This window comes from Leucopleurus acutus (assembly GCF_964270905.1).
Source record: "Leucopleurus acutus genome assembly, chromosome: 7".
Lineage (NCBI taxonomy): Eukaryota > Metazoa > Chordata > Mammalia > Artiodactyla > Delphinidae > Leucopleurus > Leucopleurus acutus.
In genome coordinates, this window is record NC_139150.1 from 109,150,290 (window position 1) to 109,159,906 (window position 9,617).

The window sequence follows — 9,617 nt, forward strand, 5'->3', positions numbered from 1 at the left end:
CCATGGTGCCAGGTCCTCTGCTGTCCTAGGCTTCGATTTCACTCACACACAAGGCATCTATGCCTTCCCAGATGAATACTCTTTGATTTTATATTACATTTTCACCCTCTCACTTTTGTGGCATCTTGAGAGTTGGGTTCAGAAAAGGAGATGATTGCCCTTGTTTATTCACCATCTAATGTGAAATACTTTCATTATTTTTTCATGGGAAGGCATTTTATTTTAAATAGAGCAGTGTGTACATATCAGTCCCAAGCTCCCAATCTATCCCTCCTCCCCACTTATCCCCCGCTGGTAACCATAAGTTTCTTCTCTAAGTCTATGAATCTGTTTCTGTTTTGTAAATAAGTTCAACTGCATCATTTTTTTTAGATTCCCCATATAAGCGATATCATACATTTGTCTTTCTCTGTCTGACTTACTTCACTTAATATGATAATCTCCAGGTCCATCCATGTTGCTGAAAATGGCATTATTTCATTCTTTTTAATGGCTGAGTAATATTACATTATATATATATATATATATATATATATATATGTACACACATATATGTATACATATATCACATCTTCTTTATCTATTCATCTGTCAATGGACACTTAGGTTGCTTCCATGTCCTGACTATTGTAAATAGTGCTGCAATGAATATTGGGGTGCATGTGTCTTTTTGAATTATGGTTTTCTCTGGATATATGCCCCGTAGTGGGATTGCTGGATCATCTGGTAGCTCTATTTTCAGTTTTTTAAGGAACCTCCATACTGTTCTCCATAGTGGCTGCACCAATTTACATTCCCACCAACAGTGTAGGAGGGTTCCCTTTTCTCCACAACCTCTCCAGCATTTATTGTTTGCAGATTTTTTGCTGATGGCCTTTCTGACTGGTGTGATATCTCATTGCAGTTTTGATTTGCATTTCTCTAATAATTAGCGATGTTGAGCATCTTTTCATGTGCCTCTTGGCCACCTGTATGTCTTCTTTGGAAAAATATCTCTTTAGGTTTTCTGCCCATTTTTTAATTGGGTTGTTTGTTTTTTTGATATTGAGCTGCATGAGCTGTTTGTAAATTTTGGAGACTAATTCCTTGTTTGTCACATCGTTTGCAAATATTTTCTCCCATTCTGTGGGTTGTCCTTTTGTTTTGTTTATGGTTTCCTTTGCTGTGCAAAAGCTTTTGAGTTTAATTAGGTTGAATACTAATTAAATACTAAGTTTAATTACAATTGAGGTAATTGAGGTTAATACTTTTAAATAACAATGAACAAGGCACTTTTGTCGAACACCAAAAAAATCTTTCAGAATATAGCTTTTTACATTTCAAAAATATACATAGTGGCTCAGTTTAGCACCCAAATGTCAGAGGAAAATGTAGCTTTAAAATCCAGTCCCAGCAGTAATTAAGTGATTTTGATAAAGCAACATAAAACTTCTGGCAGCCTACCCAGGAAGACAATTTCTATCACATCAGTATGTAGCAAAAGACCAGAGCAGCAAGCAAAATACCTAGTCATGTTCATCTTTGCCTTGGCTTTAAGGCTAATAATGAAAGGCTTTATGAACAACAACAAAAAATTGGTAGTGATTTGGAATTTCGATGTTGATTAAATTTGGTAATCGAATGAGTGAATACCAGTATATTGTTAGGAACCAATCTGACACTTTATTCTACATTAAAATTTTACCTTATTATTTCTTCTTTCCAAGGTTTTCAAATATAACTAGCAAGTCAGACATTTGACTTACTTTTTGTTAAAACAAAAAAACCTCATTTCATATACGAGAATATGTAAAATCAAGCCAGTATAAGTCAATGCTCCCTTTACTGACAATTTATTTGGAGTCAAGTCAGCTCTATCAGAAGTAGCAGCAGGAAAACATGTTCCAATGCATCCAAGACTCAAAATGGCAGCTGGGTTTACCCTCTATCCTTTGGGAAATATTAATTTCCTACAATATGTAAAAACTCATTGCAGATAATTATATTCCCAGAGAAACTAAAATATTGTATTCCAAGACTTTCCAAGGTAAATTGTGATGTATACTTTTAGGGAAAATAAAATGTTTTTGAGTTTAGGTTTAAGTGGAAAGGATGAAATTGAGATCTTTCCCCATAACGTTTTACAAGTACCACATCTGTCCAGCTCACCAAAGACAGGGAAGCCCAAGTCATTCATCCGATGTTCAGTCAACCAGGCAGACTCCAAAATCAGAAAACCTGATTAGAAAAAAATTCAAGTTGTTTTACAAGTTGTTTAGTTACAAGTGCAGTAAAATTTAAATCTTGACTATTTATACTAACAAATAAGTGACCAGATAACAAATTATAGAAAAATCATAGTTACATAAACATGGATTAGATCCTTTCAAAGGGAAACCCTAGATTCCTGACCAGACCTCAACTGTGGTGTGATGTGAGAACCCCCAATTCTTTACTAAAACACTGTGAACTCAAGAACTGGAGGACAGCCTTATTAAGCTAACTAACCTGTTTTTTGACAAATGATCACCTCTAATCCTGATGCTTGATTTGTGGGACTGAATTTTTTAACCACCATATTTTACATATACCAGTATCCATACACTTCTAAAAGCAGAGTCTCTGATGTACTGTAAATTAGGAGCTGAGTTCACATCTTCAGGCACTTTCAGTGAATTATGAGACTAGAAGTGAACTTCAAAGTTCATCTAGTTCTGTGCCCTTGGTCATGTCTCAGTGAGGACTGCTAAGATAAAAGGAGGTCTATTTCTTAGCTTTTTACTCAAATAAGTCTGATTCAAACATAATACACCTTCATTTCAGAAACTTTTAAAGTAACTTCACAAATATTTTAAGTGAAAGCTTAAATAATGAACAAAAATTAGCCAAGTGAAAGTAAAATATACTGTAATTTTATTTCTACATTTAATTATTGGACAGTATTAGCCTTTTACAAAATGTAAAATAATATTCTTATATTTTAAAAATTAATTTAAGAAAAACAAGAATATACAGTTTTTTAACATTTAAAATATCTATATTTTATTGTTAAAATAATCACAATTAAAAATGTGATGTGTATATGTCTAAATTAGACCATAACAAAAATTATACACTTTAGAATTAAAAACTGGGGTATAAATAAAAATAAAACTTAAAATTTAAAAGCTGGGGTAGGGTTTCCCTGGTGGCTCAGTGGTTGAGAGTCCGCCTGCCGATGCAGGGGACACGGGTTCGTGCCCCGGTCCCGGAGGGACCGTTCATGCCCCAGAGGATCCCACATGCCGCGGAGCGGCTGGGCCCGTGGGCCATGGCCACTGAGCCTGCGCGTCCGGAGCCTGTGCTCCGCAGCGGGAGAGGCCGCAGCAGTGAGAGGCCCGCGTACTGCTAAAAAAAAAAAAAAAAAAGCTGGGGTATAGGTGTAAAAGTATAGCTTTAAATAAAAATTGTACCAAAATGTACATACCATGTTGTATCCTGTTTCCTTCACTTAGATGATATTATGAACATTCTCTGTGTTAAAAAATATTTACCTACAATATCATTCAGTGGCTGTAAGTAGACCATTTAATGTATACACCATAATTTACTTAACCAAATCCTCTATTATTGGTCATTTAGATATTTTTCATGTTTACTTACTGTAAAGATTTCTTCTGTTGTACATTCTATATTTAAGTAGCTGCCTATAACCTTAATAATTTATTTAGAATGATTTTGAAATAAAGGAATTACTAGGGCAAAGTGTATTTTTTAAGCATTTGATATCATTTTTGCCTAAGAACAAGTAATAGAAATTAATCCAACTTCATTTATCAAATTCTACGATCATCTACCACAAAAAAAATTTCTGAAGAGTATGGACATAGGAGAGCCCCAGTTTGACAGAGCAAATAATAGGAAATAGCATTCTAGCTTTTATTTGGAGAGTTTTGACTTAATGTCACTCCTACCAAGTAGAAAAAAAGCCACTTCAATACACACCATGTTTTCTTCCTCTAAATTTGTTTCCTTCCTTATAAAGAAATTACCACTTGATGAGGGCAAGACAACCAAGAAGAATGAGACCCATTTGATCTGATTGTTTCTAAGCCTCTTAAATGCCAAGTCTAAGAGTTATCTGACGAAGGATTGAAAGGATATGAAAATTGAAGGTATTTTCTTTGGAAGTGCATTTGACCTTATGAATCAATGCTTTCTTACCTATTTTCCTGTCACTCTTTATCTTTACACACTCACTTTCTCCTATTGCTCCCCATCCGTTTCCACTGAAATCAGAGAAGTCTGATTGAGAAGTAGTTACATCTTTAGTCTCATATACACAATTATAAATTAAATCGTTTGCACTTGCTATTTGCTTCAGCGTATTTTCATAGGCAGGGAAAAAGAGGAACCTACAGAAAGAAAGTTTTTAAAAACTAAAGTGATTCACTGGACTAGAGGGCTGGCTAATTTTTTTCTAAAGAGCCAAATAGAAGATATTTTTATCTTTGAAGTCCATAAAGTCTTTGTTACAACTACTAAAGTGTGCCCCAGCCGTAGTCAAGACAGACACAAATGGGTGAAGCTGTGTTCTAATAAAACTTTATTAACAAAAACAGGTGGTGGGCTGATTTGTTTACCCTATCTGCACTAAACTCTCTTTCCATTTCAAACTTTCCAAAAACTTAATCACAACAGTTTCCATTATTGGACTAGCAACCATTTTCATTTTCTTTTCTGGAATGATTCTCGCAAATTTATCTATAGGAAGAGAAAAGAAAATGTGGACGAAATGAGAGTGACATTCGTCTCTCTTTTCTTTTCCAATGATCCTCATAAGAGCTCTCTGTGATTTTTATGCACCTTGTATCAGAGCTGATTTGTGTTTACTCACATGGAAAGTCTTCACCAACCGCATATCCTGGTGGAATTTGTCACCTCTTGAGATCATCAATGGTGGTCCCTGACTTTCCAGTGTGAATCTCCACATAGTTCCAAAATCTCTGAATTGATTCAACCTGGAGAGTCATTGAGGTTTCTGGTCCCATTGGGAGGCAGGGTCTGTCCAAGTACAGCATAAGCCTGGCCTTTTCTAGGCTCAACAGTGATACCCTATGTTATTCTGATGCAACACTTTGTGTGTGGTAGAAATTATATCTCATGTTTTTCTAGACCTGCCAGAAATGGGTCAAGGCTAATTTTGCTCTCATTAGTGTAACATATCTAACTAGTTGATACCACAGACTTCTTTACTTGACCCAGAACAAGAAATTTGCTTTGCCGCCTCTAGCTGTTTAACATAATCCTCAATACTTTTCCTCAGAAAGTTGAAGACTTTCACCACGAAATGCATAACAAATGGATGGCTATGCTCCAAAATGTCCAATTTCAAACATCTTGTCAACAATGAAATCCAAACAAAGTTTATATTAAGGACATTATGAGCCAAAATAAATTTCATGCCTAACTTAAATGTTCTACAATGTTTGACAGATAATGGAAACTGCTTGAAAATAGAATACTGTTGTCATACTTAGCATGATTTCCCGATGTTTGATTTTACCCACATGTTAGAAAATCACATATATTTCAGAATATAAAGATTTGAACATTTTTCTTCAATTACACTGGTGTCTTCCACCACTCACTTTCTACTGATTGTTTTGTGTAAGTATGAAGCATGTTTGAGCATCTCCTCCATTAAAAGTTAAAAAAATTGCTAACGGCACACTCCCTTCCAGCTATCCCCCTATCTCTCTTCCTGTTCAACTAAGCGTCTTTTAACAGTTATGTATTTTAATCCCCATTCCCTGGTATCCCACTGCAATCCAGCTTTCTTCCCTACTGAAACCACTACTGTCAAGGTGAGTGGCAAATTTCTTTTGACAGATCTGCTGGGAACTTTTCACCACTTGTTGACCATTGCTTTCTTGAAACACTTTCTTCCATTGATTTCCATAATCCTAACCTCTTTTCCTTTCAGATGTTTTTTAAAGGTCCTCTTCTCGTGCTTGCCCTTTAAATATGAATCATTTCCTCACGGTTTAGTCCTACCGAGGCCATCTTCTCTGCTTGCTCTGCACAGGCACTCCTGGTGATTTTTATCAACTCCGTGGTTATAAGTCTCAAATCTTTGTGCCCGATTTCTCTGTGAAGCCTCCTACCTGTGTGCATACCTGCCTAGTGGACAGTGCAACTTTGCTGGCTTCTGGGCATTTTAAGCTCAGTGTATCCCAAACTGAACTCCATCATCCTCACCTTTTCTCCAACCAGCTTCTTCCTATGTGTTCCCCACTGCCCACGCCAGAAACTTCAGAGTCTCCTTTGACTCTTTTCTGTCCTTCATTCCCACGTTTGGTCAAAAATCAAATCTTGTTTAACCTACTTTCCAATCATTTTTAGACTTTTCTCTTTTCCCAACGGCCCCGCTCCTGTCCGATTTCAAGTCATCCTAGCTACTCACTTGGCTTACTGAAACTGTCTGACTTGCTTACCTCTATCCTTTCCCCCCGGTCTTTCTCAAAAAGAAGCCCAAGTACCTGGATGAGCTTCTGTGATCCTTTGAATCCTAATTTATAACACTTCAATGGCTTTTCTGATGCTCTTAAGAGCTCAGAGATGGCTCACAACACCCTTCCTATCTGTTTAGTCTCCTTTTTCGTCACTCACCTCACACACCAGGCACATCCATGTTGAACCGTATCATAAGCATCCGTAGCATCATTCTTTTACATCTCTCCCCTCTTCCAGAAATATTCTCAGCTATCTTCATCGCCTGGTTAGCATTTGTTCACCTTTTAAGTTTCGGCTTACGTATCATTTACACCAGAAATTCTTTTCTGACCTAATCCAATCCCTCAGACTGGCTAGCTCTTTCTTCCATGCACCCCCATGGCGTTACTGTCTCTAAAATTGCAACTCATACTTTATATTACTACCTGCTTGATTTTTTAAAAATTTTCCTAGTAAACTGTGAGGTCCATGTGGTCAGGAAACATTTTTATCTTGTTCAAGAAGTATGAATAAAAAATAATGGCTGGATAAACTGATATGCTCTCTGTCCTCATAAAGCTAATAGTTTAATAGAAGAAACAGATATTCAGCAAATAAACAGATTAAATAAATAATAACACGTGATTGAGGAAAGTTCTATCAAGTAAAATTGAGTGCTTTGAAACACAGAGTCCTGGAACCACTGAAGCATATAATCAGGGAGTGGCATGATATGGCATCATTTAAAAATTTTTTGAATCATTCTTTCTGAATGAAGAAAATACATGAAGAAAAAAAGTAACGGCCATGACCAGGAGTTATGGTATGGATGAAAACACTTGAGAGTTTGGAGGATTCACTGCTTATGTCTTCAGTATTCACTTAAGGCAATCATGGGATTACATAACTCTTCACCAGTGTGGTGGCCCAGGGTTGTTGCTTGGGTGTAGCGGGCAATGAGTAACTAACCAGATCATTGAAAGATGGTATTTTGTCAGGAAATTCATTCCCAACATCAGAGCCCATTTCTAATTAAAGCATTCTAGGCATACCGCCTGTACCTCCTTGGAAGTTCAAGTTCACTTGGATAAGAATCCTTCCCATTTCTCCCCTGAGGCCTTCTTTATTTTTTTCCCAGCCTCATAAGTTTATTGCGAGAATAAAATAATATAATGCACTGAGAGCCGTGCCTGGCCCACAGAAAGGACTGAATGAAGGTTAGCTGTCGTTGACCTGGCTGGTCTGGAGGTGACTGCTATTGTTATTAGAGGTACAGGTGACGAGTCCAGAGGCACCACGCCTGAAATGGTTTCTTTCTTCTCTGACCTGCTCTCCCATTTGTCCACACACTCATTCTCATTCTCGGTCGTACTGGTTCCCAATTCCTGGAACAGAGACTTGTCGCTCTCCTTCAGCATTTTCTCGTGAACTTTGGTCTCGTACTCAGGCTGGTCCTCTTTAGATAAATGAACGGACTGATCTTCCCCCAACCTCTATACTGTCCACCTACTCATCAGCACCACCTCCACCATCTAATTTCCAGACATGGTGAAGATGTAAATGAATTCCTTCTGCCCCAGCTTAATGGCTGGTGATGTCTCTTTCCCATCTATATGGTCTAGGTTGGAAAGTTTTCTCTCCTGAATATCTAGCATTCGGGTGGCAGTGGGTTTGGTTTTTGCATTCTCCCTTTATTGAGGTCACTCAGCCTAAGACATTTATCCTCTTTTCTTTTCTCTCCTTTCCTCTTCTCTTCTAATTCACAGAGAGGCAGCAAACACATTAGACTTCTAAACAGTCATCCTGATACACAGCAGGTGAGAGAAAATCAAAGACTTTCCTGCAGGAGCCGAGAGCACTTACAATACCCAGTATCATACTGACCATTCTTTATAACCTTAACCAGCTAGTAGAAATTATCTGATTCTAACTTCACTAGCTATATGGCTTGAAAAATTATAGTGTCAATTCCTAATTATGTATGGCCAGAAGCTCATCTTAGACAATATGGTGTTTATGTTGTTTATAAGAACATCTTGAAAAGATAAATCTGTTTGATAAATTAAACTTTCTTAGCTGAGCTTCTCCAACCCAATAAGTAAATGACTACAGACATCTCAGGGAACTTTATCAAATGACACTGTCACTCACACCCTGGCTTCTGAGCTTCGTCCTTGTCTTTGATTATAAGTTTCCTCAAACTCTCTTGCAAATTTTTCATTTGTTACAATGATAAAGTAAACGAGGCTTTCCTGTAATGAATTTAATTTTACAATTTGTTCCTGGAATTAATTGTTGATTAAAAGGCTTGTTGTGGTCTTTGTAAGTCCTTTAGTGTTTCATTATTATAGAAACTCAGGAAACATTTATCAAAGAGTTCTTGTGCTTTAGGAATCATTCCATGCCAGGTTTGAATATGTCAATAATGCTTAATAAAAAATGTACAATCTCATAACCAACCAACGACCAGCGTTTACACTATCCATCCGCCTTTTAACTCCGCCCGTAACTCCTATACAATCTAGATCCAAGTCTCCTGCAGCAATAAACAATCTTGACTCAGACCTCCAATTTTATAGCCTCACAGTTCACGCTCTTCATCAAAACCTATGAACCCTCAAGGGCTTATCCAGCCGGGTGTTTTAGAAAAAAAAGTTGCATTTCTCCCTTAGAAGAATTCTCATATCAGCCACTCATTTTGTTACTGGAATATTTTGGGTGACTAGTAATCATATGTGCCACTTTGACTATCCAATAGAGACTTAAAATCCTAGTGACACATTTCATACTGATAGGAAACCATCCTTCCGATTATCCAGATCCCAAAGTAAAGTTTCATTTGCCCCATTTCTGAGTTCATTCCTCAGGCTTAGGCTCAGATCAGGTTAAAAATTAATCTTTCCTTAGCCAAGAACTTGCACAGCTAATGCTTGCAATACTGACTCATGTATTTAAAGTCATGCACAAAAATGGCAGAGTGCGTACTGTTACGCCATAGAGGAAAGGAATCCGGGGCAGAGTGTGTGCCATCCCTGCCTCTGGCCATGACGTGAAAACTGGGCTTCACAGCTCTCCAGCTCAGAAGAGTCCCAGGTCTGGCATCACAATGGAGGGAAAGCCGTGGACAGCTCTCTGCCGGTTCTCGCGATCCCCACGCTCCCACG